The 16,312-nt window shown below is 41.5% G+C and overlaps 1 non-coding gene across 1 annotated transcript; it reads left to right on the top strand.

Annotated features, from left to right (window-relative positions):
• The first annotated feature begins 15,404 nt into the window (after positions 1 to 15,404).
• LOC141597659 (small nucleolar RNA R71) lies at positions 15,405 to 15,511 on the top strand. The gene has a single exon (XR_012522882.1). It is a non-coding gene; the product is annotated as a small nucleolar RNA R71 (small nucleolar RNA).
• Positions 15,512 to 16,312: the final 801 nt, after the last annotated feature.

Below are 16,312 nucleotides of genomic sequence, written 5' to 3'. Positions count from 1 at the left end.
CGTTAAGATGTTGGAGCATCAGGATGCTCTTATGGAGGCCCTAAAGAAAGTGGGAAAGGATAAGGAGGTTGATCACTCTAAGATCAGCCTTTATATAGCGAGGTTTAACCCAAAAGAGTACAAGGGAACTGGGGAACCAAACCTTCTTGACAACTGGCATCGTGAGATGGAGAACATACTAGACCTGGTTCACTGTCCTGATGAGATGAGAGTAGAATAAGCTGCGTTCTACCTGAGGGAAGCAGCTGGCGAGTGGTGGGATAAGGTGAAGGTGAGTGTTAGGGAGATGTATGCGAACCAGGGCTTACCTGCTATACCTTGGGAAGAGTTTCGGAGGTCTATGAGGAAAGAATTTGTACCGGAACATGTGAGGAGTAAGCTGAGAGAGGAGTTTGATGGGTGTAAGATGACATCTGACATGTCTGTGGCTGAGTACTACAAGCAGTCTAATGAGAAGTCTAGGTATGCTGAGGATATGGGTTTGAGTGAGGAGAACCTGGCGCTGAGGTTTGAGAGGGGGTTGACCCCTAAGATCATGGATAAGTTACCCGTGGGAGTCCTTACTGATGTTAAGGAAGCTTATGAGAGTGCTGGGAGAGCGGAGAGGTTGGTGGAGATGGCTCAGGAGAGAGTAGTTGAGAAAAGAAAGGCTGAGAGTGAAGGTGGTGGCCAATCTAGTCACAAGAAAGGCAACCACAATCAAGCTAGAGGGTTTTCTTAAGGGTCGTGGTTGATCTTTGGGCTTCCTTTGGGCGTGGCCGTGTGAGTGGTAGTGGTAGTTGGGGAATGATCTGCTATGGTTGTGGCGGTGTAGGCCACAAGAGACATGAGTGCACGAGTATGCCTGGAGCTTTTCGTAGATCGGCTCGGGGAGTTATTCTCGGGACCCGCACGAGTTATGCGAGAAATAGACCGTCCGGGTCATGGTCTAACCGGGAAGTCGAGCTATCGGGGTGGAGGTAACCGCAATGGCGGTAATTCTTATCGAAACCAGCTACGAATAATAACAACAATCGGGGGTCGGTGCTAAGCCGACCACATCACCCAATCTTGTCCGGAAGGTGAACAAGACCATGGAAAGTTGTTCATGATGGACAAGAAAACAAATGAGGATGATGCACATGTTATCACTGGTACTTTTCTTGTTAACGGTATTCATACCTTTGTTTTGTTTGATTTGGGGGCGTCTCGGTCATTTGTATCTTGAGTCATGTTAAACGGTTGGGTTTGAGGGTATATGAGTCCGTAAGTGAGAAAGTTTTTATACCTTCGGGTGAGTCTGTATCATGTGGGAGGTTATATTGGGATGTACCTATGATAGTTGGGCAAGTTGATCTACCTGTAGACTTGCTAGAGTTTCCTTTTGACGGATTTGAGATGATAGTCGGGATGGATTGGTTGGGAAAGTATAAAGCTAAGATAAACTGTCATCAAAGGAAAGTGTCTTTGAGAGGTTCTAAGGGTGTTAGTGTGTCTTATCGTGGGTTTGTGGTCAAACCCAATGTTAAGTTGATTGCAGCTGTCACCTTGAAGTTCTATCTGAGAAAGGGATGCCCTTTGATCTTGTGCCATGTGAGAGATGACCGGATAGAGAGTCCGACAGTTGATCAGATACCAGTGGTGGATGAGTTTGCAGATGTCTTTCCAGAGGAGATTCTGGGGTTGCCACCGAAGAGGGAGATAGATTTCACAGTTGAGTTGAAACCGGGGACGGGGCTAATCTCTAAGGCACCGTACCGGATGGGTCCTAAAGATATGGAGGAGCTCAGGAAAATATTAGATGATCTGATAGAGAAGGGATACATTAGACCTAGTGTATCGCCGTGGGGAGCACCAGTTCTTTTTCTAAAGAAGAAAGATGGGAGTTTGAGGTTGTGCATAGACTACAGAGAGCTGAACCGAGTGACGGTGAAGAACAAGTATCCTTTGCTAAAGATAGATGACCTGTTTGATCAGTTGAGTGATGCATCAGTCTTTTCTAAGATTGATTTGAGGTCGGGGTACCATCAGGTGAAGATTAGAGAGGTGGACATACCAAAGACAGCTTTCACGTCGAGGTATGGCCATTATGAGTATGTGGTGATGCCGTTTGGGTTATCTAATGCACCAGCTATGTTTACGGATTTGATGAACATAATCTTCAGACAGTTTTTGGACAAGTTTGTGGTGGTGTTTATCGATGACCTCTTAGTCTACTCCAAGACTAAGGAGGAGCATGAGGAGCATCTGAGGATTGTGTTGCAGACCTTAAGGGAGCATGAGCTATATGCTAAGTTGTCCAAGTGTGATTTCTGGTTAGAGGAAGTTGCTTTTCTAGGGCATGTGATCTCTAAGGAGGGAGTACCAGTGGATCGGCAAAGATTGAGGCAGTGACAAAGGGGGAAGCAGCAAATAATGTTGCTGAGATCAGGAGTTTCTTGGGTTTAGCTGGATACTACAGACGGTTCGTGAAAGATTTCTCCAAGATAGCTAGACCTATGACAGCTTTGATGAGGAAAGAAAACAGGTTTCGTTGGGATGAGAGTTGTGAGACGGCGTTCCAAACATTAAAGGAGCGTTTGACCACAGCTCCTATCTTAGAATTGCCTGAACGGATCGAGAACTTTGAGGTTTATACAGATGCCTCAAAAAATGGGTTGGGATGTGTGTTGATGCAGAATGGTAAAGTGATTGCCTATGCTTCTAGGCAGTTGAAGCCTTATGAGGAGAACTATCCTACACATGATCTGGAGTTGGGTGCAGTGGTGTTTGCTCTCAAGATTTGGAGACACTACCTTTATGGGGCGACCTTTAAGGTATTTTCAGAACACAAGAGTCTCAAGTACATCTTCACTCAAAAGGAGTTGAACATGAGACAGAGGAGGTGGATGGAGCTGATTGGCGATTATGACATGGATATTATCTACCATGAAGGGAAAGCCAATGTTGTCGCAGATGCTTTAAGTAGGAAGAGTGTACATTCTTTGTGTATAGCTTTATCTTTGATGAGGTTGAGAGATGAGGTGGGGAGGTTTGGGATACATATGATGCAGAGAGGGGATGTTGTGGGAGATTTGACAGTACAGCCTGATCTTTATGATGAGATTCGAGGTAAACAGGCGTTGGATCCTAAGATGGTTGAGTGGAGAGCTGGACTAGAGAAAGGGACAGTGTCTCGATTCTCTATTCATACAGATGGTAGTTTGAGGTTTGATGGGAGGTGGTGTGTCCCTAATGATGAGGAGCTGAAAAAGACTATCATGACAGAGGCACATTGTACACCGTATTCAGTACATCCAGGTGGTGACAAGCTATACAAGGATTCAAAGAACACGTTTTGGTGGCCTGGGATGAAGAAATAAACAGCTGAGTTTGTGGCCCGTTGTTTGACATGCCAGAGAGTTAAAGGGGAACAACGATGACCACAAGGTAAGATTCAGTCTCTAGAGGTACCTGTGTGGAAGTGGGAATCCATTTCTATGGATTTTATCGTGGGTTTGCCAAAGAGTCAACAAGGTAACAACATGATATAGGTAATAGTGGATCAACTGACCAAGTCAGCTCACTTTGTGCCAATGAAAGATACATGGACTAAGGCACAATTAGCTATGGCTTATCGGAAGAATGTGCTTAAGTTACACGGAGTCCCTAAGGATATAGTATCTGACAGAGATGCGAGGTTTATCTCAAGGTTTTGGAAAGAGTTGCAGGAATCTTTGGGAACAACTTTTAAGATGAGTAAAACATTTCATCCTGCGACAGACGGTCAGACTGAGAGAACGATCAAGACTCTTGAGGATATGTTACGAGCTTGTGTGATGGACTTTGGTGGTAGCTGGGAACAGAGGTTGGATTTGATAGAGTTTTCTTACAACAACAACTATCACACTAGTATTGGCATGGCACCGTTTGAGGCTTTATATGGGAGGAGATGTAGGAGTCCGATTTGTTGGGACGACAGTGCTGAGGCACTGGTTTTAGGACCAGAGATGGTACATAAGATGGTTAAATAGATTAAGATGATCAGGGAACGGATGAGAGTAGCTCAGGATAGGCAAAAGAGTTATGCAGATCTACATCGCCGGGATATAGAGTTTCAGGTTGGGGATAAGGTTCTTCTGAAAGTGTCGCCTATGCGTGGGGTTATGAGATTTGGGAAGAAAGGCAAGCTGAGTCAGAAGTTCATCGGGCCCTATGAGATCTTAGAGCGGGTTGGAGAGGTTGCATATCGTCTCGTTTTACCAGCTGCGTTAGAGAGAGTGCATAATGTGTTTCATGTATCTCAGTTGCGGAAGTATGTGAGTGACCCGTCAGATGTTTTAGAGGCGGGGAGCTTAGAGCTAGATGAGTCCTTATCATATCTTGATGTCCCTAAGCAGATTCTTGACCGGAAGGTTAGGAAGACTAGGAGTGGTGAGACAGCTTTGCTTAAGATCCTTTGGTCTAACCACGAGACTGAGGAAGCTACGTGGGAGGCAGAGGAGGCCATGAGAGAGCGTTACCCTTTCCTTTTTTATCAGGTATGTATGGTTACGGGGACGTAACCTTGTTTCTTTTAGGGGGGTAAGAGATGGTCGCGAAGAGTTTTTAAGAGTTTTTATACCCTTTTTTATGTTGTGTCGGTATGTTTGTTGTGGTTGAGTCGGGTTGAGTTTGGGTTAGTAACATGTTTTATGTTGAGTTTTGTTTTGGTTGTTGAGTCGGGAGTGTTGTAATGTATGTCTTTGTTTTGTTGTGGTTTGAACTTCGGGGATGAAGTTCTTTTTAAGGAGGGAAGACTGTAATACTACGGTTTTATGAGTCTTTGGGTACTCTATCGAGTAGGCCTTACTCTGTCGAGTAAGGGTGTGTTGCGTTTTAAAAATAGTTTCGACTGTTGGGTACTCGATCGAGTAACCTTGATACTCGATCGAGTAAGGGGGCACTCGATCGAGTACCTCAGCTACTCTATCGAGTAGCCGGTTTACGGGGTGATGATTTGTCGGGTTTTGTTAATTATGCGATTAAGTATATAATTACTTCCGCCACTTTTCTTTAAACACTTTTATAACCTAATTGCTTTCTAAAGAGAAAACAAACTACGTTCTTCACATCAATCACATTGTTGGCAAATCCCGGAGCTTGGAAGGTCGGATTTTACCTTTCTTTATACCTTTGTGATCCTTGCGTCGAGGGTAAGATCTACGTACCATTTTTATAGTATTTTGTTAAAGTTGGTTAAACCCTAATATTGGGATTTGGGGGTTTTGTTGTATTTCATGATTGGTAGTGATTATATGTTTGTATGTTAGAAGGAGGATTCGTAGAAGAAGCCTTTTGATCTCAGCTGTGAGACCGTCTGATTGTGTTGCTTTCCAGGTAGGGTTTCCCTACTCAGTATTAGTCCCATAATGCATTGTTGGTGTTTTGTGAGTGTTGAATATTATCGTATTTGTATTGTGACGGTTGTTGGTTTTGATTGCTGTTTAATGGTTGTGATTGTTTATCTATGGTTCTCGAGATGCGTTCTCGGCTGAGTGGAGTCATTTGCGGGAGTGGCTTCACGCCCTAGTTTCGCTCTCCGTGGAACCCGCCACGGGAGGGAATGTGCACATTAATTGGACAGGGTTATCGCTCGGTATGATGAGCGGGGATTTGGTGAGTACGGTTGCGGTCCCCCACTGGCAGGGCTGGTCCAGTGGACAGTCGGTGACGGAGATTGATTGGAGTGGGTGTGATTGTGTATGTGACTGTTTGAGCTGCTTGTTTACTGTGTTATTGGTTATATAAATTGTGTGATTAGTACTGACCCCGTTTAATGTTTTAAAAACTGTGGTGATCCATTCGGGGATGGTGAGCAGTTACTGAGAAGGTATGAGTAGAGTTAAATGGGATAGCTGGGATGTGCCACCGTCTGATGATAGAAGTCTTCCGCTGTAGCTTTAGTAGTTTAATAAACATTTCATTTAGTTGATTAGACAGTTGGTTTTGAGAACTTGTATTCGTATTTTGGTTTTTGGTTTTGGATTGTAACCTTTCACTAAAGTTATACTATTTAAATGTTGTTTCGTTATTTTCTGATGATTATCATTGCCTTGGGTAACCGAGATGGTAGCATCCTTATACCTGAGTGGTCCTGGTAAGGCACTTGGAGTATGGGGGTGTTACACGTCCTTAGCACCGGTGAGGAGAAAATTCGCTCGGGTCGTCGTAAGCGAAATTTTGATAAAAAGGAGAAACCCATGAACTGTATTTAGTGATCACGAATTCTCGTGAACAAATTGTCGTGGTTGTCTGTAGTCTGTTGAAGAGAATGCTGATCCGGACGAAGAGAACGCCCAAAGAGGAGCCATATGTCGAGTAAGAGGCGCATGAAGCTCAGGCCCACAAATAACGAACTTGTAACGAATTTTTGAGGAAACCTGCTGTGGAAGAGGCGTAGCAAAAGCTGCGACCTTTGGAAGAGGCGCAGCAAGTATTGCGTCCTTTCCTGAGCTCGTCCCTGTCTGGTAAAAACCCGACTTAAGTCATGTTTTGTTTTTCATTTCAAAACACAAAACATCTCATTTCTTTACAAAAACTCAACCAAATTCCGTTAAAATTTGATCAAATCTCGCCATAAACCATGACTAATCAAGGTATGTGTCTTGTTCTTGCTTTATCTTGCATTTAAGCCTTGATTTTAGGTCGAAAATTAGGGTTCATATACCCTTTTATGTCGAAAATTTGGGGCTTTCGTCCCAAATGGATTTGTCTCATGAAATTGAAATTAAAAATGAGTAATTGATCATGTTAGGAACATAACCATGTATTTCTTTCAAATTTTAGTCGAGTATTAAGGATTTGAGCATGAAATATGATGGTCTCTCTGCTAAACTATAAAACTCTTCGAAAATGGTCTTGTGCTAGTCCATTTTTGGTGAAACTTGATGTTTTGGAACCCTTGAGTCATGGGTAAACTTGCTATCATTCCTGATTTTTAATTAGTGACAGTTCCTCCGGGACACGTGGTCGGACTATATGTTTTCGGTAACTTGTCATTAGGAGCACCTAGACCAAAACACAATTTATAGCTTCACAAACAACTCTACAATTAGTAAAGAGGCAAGTAAAGGTCGGATCCCAAGGGACGGGAATTGAGATGAGATTTCTATTGCAACTAGTGGTGTCTTAGGGGTGTCACAATTTGGGTTGATGTAGAAGGTCACTAAACTAAATAGCAATAAAAGTAAACAAGCAAGATGAATTAAAAAGGGTTGTAAACAATTGATAAAAAGCACTAGGGTATCATGGGGTCATAGGGGATTCATGGGAATTGATCATACAAACATGTTCTCAAATTATAAGCAAGCAACTATTGTTGTGATGGATTTAGTTGGGTTATATCTTACAATCCTAGGAAAGTTTGGGTCCCGGAGCCGAATCGATTAGCTTGTACAACACCTACAAGTCGACTTAGTCTTCCCTACTCAACAACATGCATGGTCTAATGAGACTCGAGTTGGTTTATGTCTTACAAGTCTCATTGAAAAGATAAGTGATGGGTAAAAAATGCAAGGATTCATAGGCTCGCATTTTATCAAATATAACATGTGCATGAGTTGAGATCAAAACAAGCAAGCAAATAAACCATGAAAGCATATTAATTTAAGCATGAATCATTCCCCATGTTGGTTTCCCCTAATTACCCATTAACCCTAGCTATGGAACTACTCACTCATTATCATGTTGAACATGCTAGCAAGGTTGTCAATCATACCAACAAAGTGAAACATGATGAAAAAATGAAAGTAATTAGCAATAATTAAAAAGGAATTAAGAGAATTATACCTACTAATGATTCCAATAATAAAGCAAAGAATAAAAGAAGTACTTGATGCTTGATTGAGAGGTTGTCAATCTCCCAATAATAACCCAAATAGTCTTCAATTACTCAAAATAAAGGATGAACAAAAGAGAGATTAAGGAAATAAAACTTGTATTAAAACTTGATTAATTGTTGATTACAAAACTAAAGAGAGATTTGATTGATATTAACTACTTTAAGAATTGATAAGAAGAACATGCTCTTCTAATTAGACTAATGGGGTATTTATAGTGGGGATTAGGTGTAGGAATTAGGGTTAACTAAGGGCTTAAATGACGATTAAGTCCCTACTTAGGGAAACGCCGGTATTTTTGGAAGGATGGGCATCTTTCTTTGAAGCTTGAAAAACGAAGTTGTGCTGCCTTGGAATCCGTGCGTCTTAGGCTCGGGACGGCCGGATTCGTGAGTTGCTGCCCGGGCGTCTTTAAGAGAAGACGGGCGTCTTCTGGTTGCCGGGCATCTTGTAAGGAAGACGCACAGATTGTGGCTTGGTGGACGGGCGTATTCTTGAGAAGACGCACGGATTGTCATGCAGCGTGCTTTCTTCTTCTTCTTTTCTTCCATTTTCTTCATAAAATCCTTGGGGATTTCCTCGGGGATGCAAGGATCTTTTCTCATCATTTCCCATCTACTATAGTATGTACAAAGGCCTTCTAATCTTGTCTCTCCTTGATGCTTGGTCATTGAATTCAATCAATTTAGCCTCGTTTTGCCATGAAAATGCAAGGTTTGCATTCATTTCCTACCAAGGACACAAAACCTCAAAGAATATGCAAAACAAAGAACTAAAGACAATAAATGACCCAAATATGCACTAAAAAGCATGGGAATAAGGCTAATTCGGGGACTAAATATGCTCTAATTTTGGTCACATCAAATATCCCTAAACCGAACCTTTGCTCGTCCCGAGTAAAGAGGTGACAAAGACTAGGACCATTATTTTAAACTAACCTAATAACATAGCCGATATGAGACAATTAGCGGGTCTCACTCCGCCCCTTCAACTCACAACTAGACAACCATGAGGTAGGATGCCTTCTTGCAAGGCAAGGTGGGGCTTGCCAAAATGGCGACACATCCAAACATTAAGCACACAAAAACAAATAATGGATGCATCTACAAAAGAATAGCCACTTTCCTCATCTAAGTGGCGGAAATTATCTACAAGGGAAGCAATTCAAGGGTACACACTCCTTCATAGATGCAATTTCTTCAAACTACTAAGCCTAGAAGGATACCAATAAATCACCTCCAAATTGTGTCAAGCTAGGGTACCTTTGTCCTCAATCGTTAAATGCTTTTGTCAAGAGTAGACTTCCTATGGTGTTAGAAACACTGGAGGATCGCGGAATTCCCCCTCTTGACTAGACAAGAAGAAGGGTCGTCCCCTCTCTACCATGCACAAAAATGGATACGATGGATAAAGGGATCAATAGATATTTGAGTTTCACTTTGGGAGTTTGCTTTTGTTTTTGATTTTCCCCCCAATTTCTTGTGGCATATAACATTTGAGAACACTTTCTTGCCATTTCTTTTTGATTTTTGGCATTTCAACACTTGACAACTTTCAACTTTTCTTTGCATTTCTTTTGAACATTTTCAAAGTCACCCCATATGTAGTGAGGGTGGCTTATATTTGAAGCATAGGAGTTCTATTTTTGCTCCTCTTTTCATTTGATGCATTTTTGCAAACTTTCTTTCACTTTTCATTTCATTGAACTCAAATTGATTTCTTTTTGTGCCCATTCCCTTTGATGACAAAAATGTGGTAGAACATGGATGATGGATGGATGCATGGTTTCAAGGGTCACCTTGGAATAAACGGTAGCCAAGGAGTTATCACACCACAAGGTACTCTTGACTAGGCCTTAATCCATGGGTCAAAGGATACTAGCATGACACATCCTAGGGTGTTTTACAAGTATTCTAACAAGCAAAGTCTTAAGAAGAAAAAGCAGCTACTAGGGCCTATATACACTTGTCGAGTTTCCCAAGTAGACGGTTTCGCAAAATTTTTCTAACATGCAAACTACATGCCATGATGCAACTAACATCCTAATGCAAATGATTCTACCAACTATAATGACATATACACTAAATGCAAGTCCTAAGTTCACATTGTTGTACCGCATCAATCAAAATAAAGCCACATAGTCATTAACATAAAGAGGAAAAAGGAGATTGGAAAGATCAAACCATGCGGTCTTCAATATCCTCATGTCTCGGATGTGGCGTAGTCGATCAATGTGAACAAGGGTAAAACAAACACAATATATATACAACAATATATACATGACTACACTACAAAGGAAATGAACTTGTTGTTGGTTTTTCACATTTTTATGGTTTTTATTGAAATTTTCAATTTTTTTCGGATTTTTGAATAGAAGTTAAGTTAGAATTCCCCATCCCCACACTAATATGGGCATTGTCCTCAATGGCCAAAATGATGGGAAATCATGCAAGCATGATGCATGAATTCTACACTAAATGCAAGCTACACTAATCTACACTACATGATGCATGGATTTTTGTTTATGACGGAGAGGATAATTTAGATTACCTCCCGTTGTGTATGTATGTACTTCCCCAAACTGAGTTAGACATTATTTCTAATGTCCTAAGGTTGGGTGTAGTTCATGCACACACAATGCAATGCGTGAAACTAAATTTGTCATTTTAGATTTTCAAAAGTGGGAACAATGAAATAAGAACACCTCAATGGGGCCGAGGTGTTAGTCCTCTATGTTGCTAGGACTACCAATCATGATCAAGATTAAATAAATAAAACAAAGAGAGAGATAGACAAACCTCAAGAGGGTAGGAGCCTCCAAAGCTTGCTAATCCTCCATCATATCATCACTATCATCATCTTCCTCAATAGAAGTGGACTCATCACCACTTCCTTCTTCACTTTGTTGTTCACTTTGTTCATCATCCTCTTCTTCTTCTTCACTAGCCTCTTCATCATCATCATCCTTATCAACCACATCACCAACAACCTCATCGTCACCCGGACTCTCATCCCTAGATGCACTCGGAAAGAAGACTTCCCTATCCGCCCAACTAGGCAAAGGACATGAAGGATCAAGTAGTCCTTGCCTAGCTAAATGAAGGAGGGGTAGATATTGGGCTAAGTAAGCATCTTCCCGATCCTTAAAAGCTTGCTTGTGCATCTCTTGCATAAGAAGAGTCATATAATCTTTGCTTGCTTCAATACCTTCCGGTTTGAACTCTTGGTACTCGAAAGGATAGGGTGGTGTGACAATGGAAGAGGAGGACATTTCAAATTCAGCCTTTTGTTGTTTGATGATGTACTCGGCCTCTTTTGAAAGGGGAAGGAGATAGTTGGTCCGGTGGACACTTAAACGACAAATCTTCGAAGGCAAAGTAAAAGATCTAGTCTCACTAGTGAGCCACCCATACTTGGTGTCAAGAGGGTTATGAGAGACCCACTTGTACTTGTTTATCATAGTATTAATATCAATGAGATGACCACCCTTTTTCGCCACATACTTTCTATCCTTATTGAAGTTCGGATCAAAGTATTTAGCCAAAAGAGTGACTAGACCTTCATTCACAATAACGGTAGTGCCTTGCTTTCCACAATCAACATTTAGCCATCTATCCACCAAAAGCCTTAGAGAGTTGAAAGTCTTGGTGAATTCCCTTCCAATGTTCAAGGCCGACTCAAGAAGAACAAAATCGAGCTTGGTAAAGTGGTTGGTGTCTTTTCTTGCAATGATGGTGTTTCCTATGACCTTGTGCCACACTCTAATGCCCAGATGGTGGACTAATAGAGCACGACTAGCATGATAGTTCTCAAATTTCCTTCCGGAAATCGCCTCCCAAAGAGGAGCGGGGTCATACTTGCCAACATTCTTGAAATAACTATGTGAATCATCAAGACCCAATGCTTTACCCATTTCCTCAAAGGAGATGCGCCTACTAACATTAGCTAGGCGGAACTCGATGTTTTCCATGGTCTCTACCTTATTGACTTTCAAAGAACTCAAGAATTCTAAGGTAAGGGAGGGGTATGTCAATTCTTTTGTTGTCAACAATTTTTCCAACCCCATGGCTTTAAAGAAGGCTCTAGTTTGCTCAAGGACACCCAACTTATCTAAGGCATCTTCACAAATAAACTTGGTGGATAGAAAGGATTTTCTAGCAAACTTGGCAAACGTTTCCCTCTGGGATTTGGAAATGAAAATTACCTCCGGATAGTTCGAAAGTTGAGCAATTTTCGGAGTAGTTGAAGTTGTTGCTTCCAAGGGAGGTTGTTCTTGTTGCACTTCCAAGTTTGAGCTAGCTACCACCATAGCCAATGAGGCTTTCTTTGCTTGAAGACTCTTTTGTCTTGTTGATAGTGTCTTTGCCTTTGGTGCCTTTGTTGCTCCTTTTGTCCTTGCCATTGATGCTTGAACCAAGAAAAGAGTGAAAATCTTCAATTTCCAAGTGTACCCAAATCGATTTTAAGATGAAAGGCTTTGCCTTTATAAATTCAAAAATCGACTCAAAGGTTGAAGATTTTGGTACTTGGTTTGATTTTTGTTGAAAGAGGAGTGATTAATTTTTGTTAGAAGGATGTTTTAATTTGATTTTGATGAATGTGTTTGAGGAAATCTTGTTTTTGTGATGGAGAGGATGAGGGTTTTGAGTTTTTGGGGTTTATGGGTAGTGTTATGAATTAAGGAATAAAGAAATGAATGTGGGAGGGGGTTTATAAAAGACCCGAAATATTTGAAATGCAGGGGGAAGACGGGCGGATTTCCTTTGGGACGCCCGGATTCTGTCTGTTCTGGGTTGGGAAATTCTCGCCTAAAGACGGGCGGATTCTAGCAAAGACGCACGGATTTGTAACTGCGGGACGGACGTCTTTCACTGAAGACGGGCGGATTCCTTTCCAGGGATTTTTCTTGTTTTTCTCAGCCAAAAAGATGGGCGTCTTCCCTTGCAGGACGGGCGTCTTTCTGAGGACGGGCGGATTCTTTTCAGGACGCCCGGATTTGCTAACAGTCCCAAAATTTCAAAAATTCAGCTCATGAAGGACGGGCGGATTCTGACCAAGACGCCCGGGTTGCCTGAAGTCGGGCGTCTTCCCTTGAAAACGCTCGGATTCTTCCCCTTTTACCCGGATTCAGTTCTATCCGTGTATTAGCATATCCCTTGTCATTTTTCATTCTTCAAAATCTCGTGTTCTTCATTTTGGGGGCACTACTAAGGCATGGATAGCCTAGGCAATTGCTATCCCCACACTAAGCTAAAGCACTACACATCAATTGAAATTATTAGTCCCTCCCTCACTTCTCTCAAACATGATAATTATCTTGATCAAGGCATAAAAATCCAAAAATGACAAAAAATACAATATGAGAATTAAAATGCGAGTTAGGGAGTTAAAAATATTTACAAATGGTGGTTTAGGGAGGACTCCACCAAACTCTCATCCTTAGTGAGATGTCATGGGGGCATGTCTAAGGTGTTGTTGATGTTGCTCAACACCTTGAAGAAGTAATCAAAAGCTTGTTCATTGTCATGATAAAGATTTTCAATAGATCTTTGCTCTTGTTGTCGGTCTTGATCGATAGCATTACCAATATAGGGATTGAAAATCCCTTCAAATTCATCGTCCCAAAGACCACACACTTCATCTACTTGATCACTAAAGATCTCTTAAGTTGATAGAGACAACTCTCCCATTATCTTCTCTTGGCCAATGGGGCCATCTTCTTCATTGCTTGATTTTGATGAGCTTTTCAAGCTCTCTTTGTTACAATTCACTTGCTCTTTGAATGGAGCATCTTCAATTTTCTTCTTCCATTGGAGTTCCGACTTCTTCCTATCATCCTTTCGGCTATAATGATCAATCATGAAACATGGTTCATGCAAACGGGGAGCTCTCATAGTCTTGTCAAGATTGAAAGTTATACTCTCATCTCCCACTTCTAGAGTAAGCTCTCCATGTTTCACATCAATCACCGCACCCGCGGTGTGTAAGAAAGGTCTTTCTAGAATGATTGGAATGTTGGAATCTTCTTCCATATCAACAATGACAAAGTCCACCGGGATGAAAAATTTCCCAATTCGTACGGGAACATCTTCCCATATTCCTAATGGTGTCTTCGTCGATCTATCGGCCATTTGGAGTGTGATATTGGTGCATTTAAGCTCTCCCATCCCCAACCTTTTACTCACCGAGTACGGCATAACACTCACACTAGCCCCTAGATCACATAAGGCTTTGTTGATCGTGGCGTCGCCAATGGTACACGGTATTGAGAAGCTTCCCGGATCCTTGAGTTTTGTAGGTGAACTCCCTTGAAGTATTGCACTACTCACCTTAGTGAAGGCGATAGTCTCAAGCTTCCGGATCGACTTCTTCTTTGTGAGGATGTCTTTCATGTATTTCGCATAGGCCGGCACGTGATTGATTAATTCCGTGAAAGGAATTGAGACTTCCAAATTCTTCAAAATTTCCATAAATTTTCCAAGTTGGTCATGAAATTTGGGCTTGGCTTGACGACTTGGAAAAGGAAGTCTAATCACAATGGGCTCCTTCTGGTTGACCTTGTCTTCATTTTTCTTTGAAATTTCTTCTTTTGATGGTTCTCCATCCTTGGAGTTTTGCACTTTTTCTTCCTTGTCACTAGCTTCCACAACTTTATCCTCAACTTGCTTCTTCGGTGCTTCATACCTTGTACCACTTCTCAAGTGAATGGCACTAACCGTTTCATGTCTTGGGGGATTACTTTGAGGTGGTAATTGCCCCTTTTGTCTTTGTGAGCTTGAAGATGCTAGTTGAGTCAATTGGGTTTCCAACATTTTGGTGTGAGCTAGGATGTTGTTGATGGTGGTTTCCTTTGCTTGACTATCCTTTTGCATTTGAGTGAAAAACTCTTGTTGATTCTTTTGTATTTGAAGGACCGCTTTTTGAACATCAAAACCTTGGTCATTTTGTTGATTGTATGGAGATTGATTTTGGTAACCTTGGTTTTGGTTGTAAAAGGGTCTTTGATTTTGGTTTCTCATGGGAGGTGGGGTGTATGTTGTTTGAGGGTTTTGAACATTTTGGCTTTTGTATGAGAGATTTGGATGAAATTTGGTGTTTTCATTGTAATAGTTGGAATAAGGGGTACCACTCTTGTATGCTTGGAAAGCATTCACTTGTTCATTTGTTCCCCTACATTCACTTGGGTCATGTCCCAAAGTTCCACAATTCTCACATATCCCACTTGGGATTGATGAAGATGCCGTCATGGCATTAACATGATGCTTTGGCGATTTTGAGACTTCTTCAAGTCTAGCCATAGCCTTTTCAAACTTCAAATTCATGGTATCAATGTGAGCACTAAGTTGAGCACCCAATTGAGTAACGGAGTCTACTTCATGCTTTCCTCCTCTAGTAGCCTTGCGAGGTCTACTATATTGTGAGTTATGGACCGCCATTTCCTCAATTTTGTTCCAAGTTTGATTGTCATCAACTTCGGTGAACATTCCATTTGATCCCATGTTGATAATGTTCCTTGAATCTTCATATAGACCGTTCCAAAATTGTTGTACCAAGAACCACTCGCTAAGTCCATGATGAGGACATGAGCGACAAGTTCCTTTAAACCACTCCCAAGCTTCATACAAAGATTCTTCATCCCTTTGCTTAAAACCCGTAATTTGAGCTCTTAGCATGTTAGTCTTTTCCGGTGGGTAGAACTTTTTGTAGAAAGCTAGAGCCAATTTCTTCCAAGAATCAATTCCGAGAGTGGCCTTATCAAGGCTCTTCAACCATTGTTTCGCGGTGCCAATTAGAGAAAAAGGAAATAAGACCCATCGAATTTGGTCTTGAGTTACACCGGTTTGAGAAATCGCATCACAATAGTCATAAAAAGCCTCCATATGAGAATGAGGGTCTTCACTAGGCATCCCTTCAAATTGGCTTCTTTCGACTAATTGGATAAATGCGGATTTGGCAATGAAATTTCCGGTTAGATGTTGTGGTGTGGGAGTACCATTGGGTAGGTTCTCCTCAGTGGGTACGGAATGTGATGAAAACTTAGGCATTGTGGGTTGATTTTGTGTTGTATTTTGTGTTGGGTTCTCCTCACCTTCTCTTGCAAAAGGGTTGATGAACTCAATAGTTGGTTGAATATCTACAACCTCACTAATACCTCTCAAATTTCTCCTAGCAAGTCTTCTATTGGTTGTCAAAGTTCTTTCAATTTCACGATCAAAAGGTAACAAATCACCTTGTGACCTTCTAGACATGCAAAATATCAAACAACTCGAAAACAATTAGAACAAACCTTGAGGAGTTTTACTTCCCCAAGGCAAAGAAAGACACAACTAATAACAATATAAGAAAATCTAAATCAAGTTAACACCGTCCCCGGCAACGGCGCCATTTTTGGTCGGACTATATGTTTTCGGTAACTTGTCGTTAGGAGCACCTAGACCAAAACACAATTTATAGCTTCACAAACCACTCTACAA

The sequence above is a fragment of the Silene latifolia genome, chromosome 8 (genome assembly GCF_048544455.1).
Source record: "Silene latifolia isolate original U9 population chromosome 8, ASM4854445v1, whole genome shotgun sequence".
Classification (NCBI taxonomy): domain Eukaryota; kingdom Viridiplantae; phylum Streptophyta; class Magnoliopsida; order Caryophyllales; family Caryophyllaceae; genus Silene; species Silene latifolia.
This window is presented reverse-complemented; position numbering and strand designations above follow the sequence as displayed.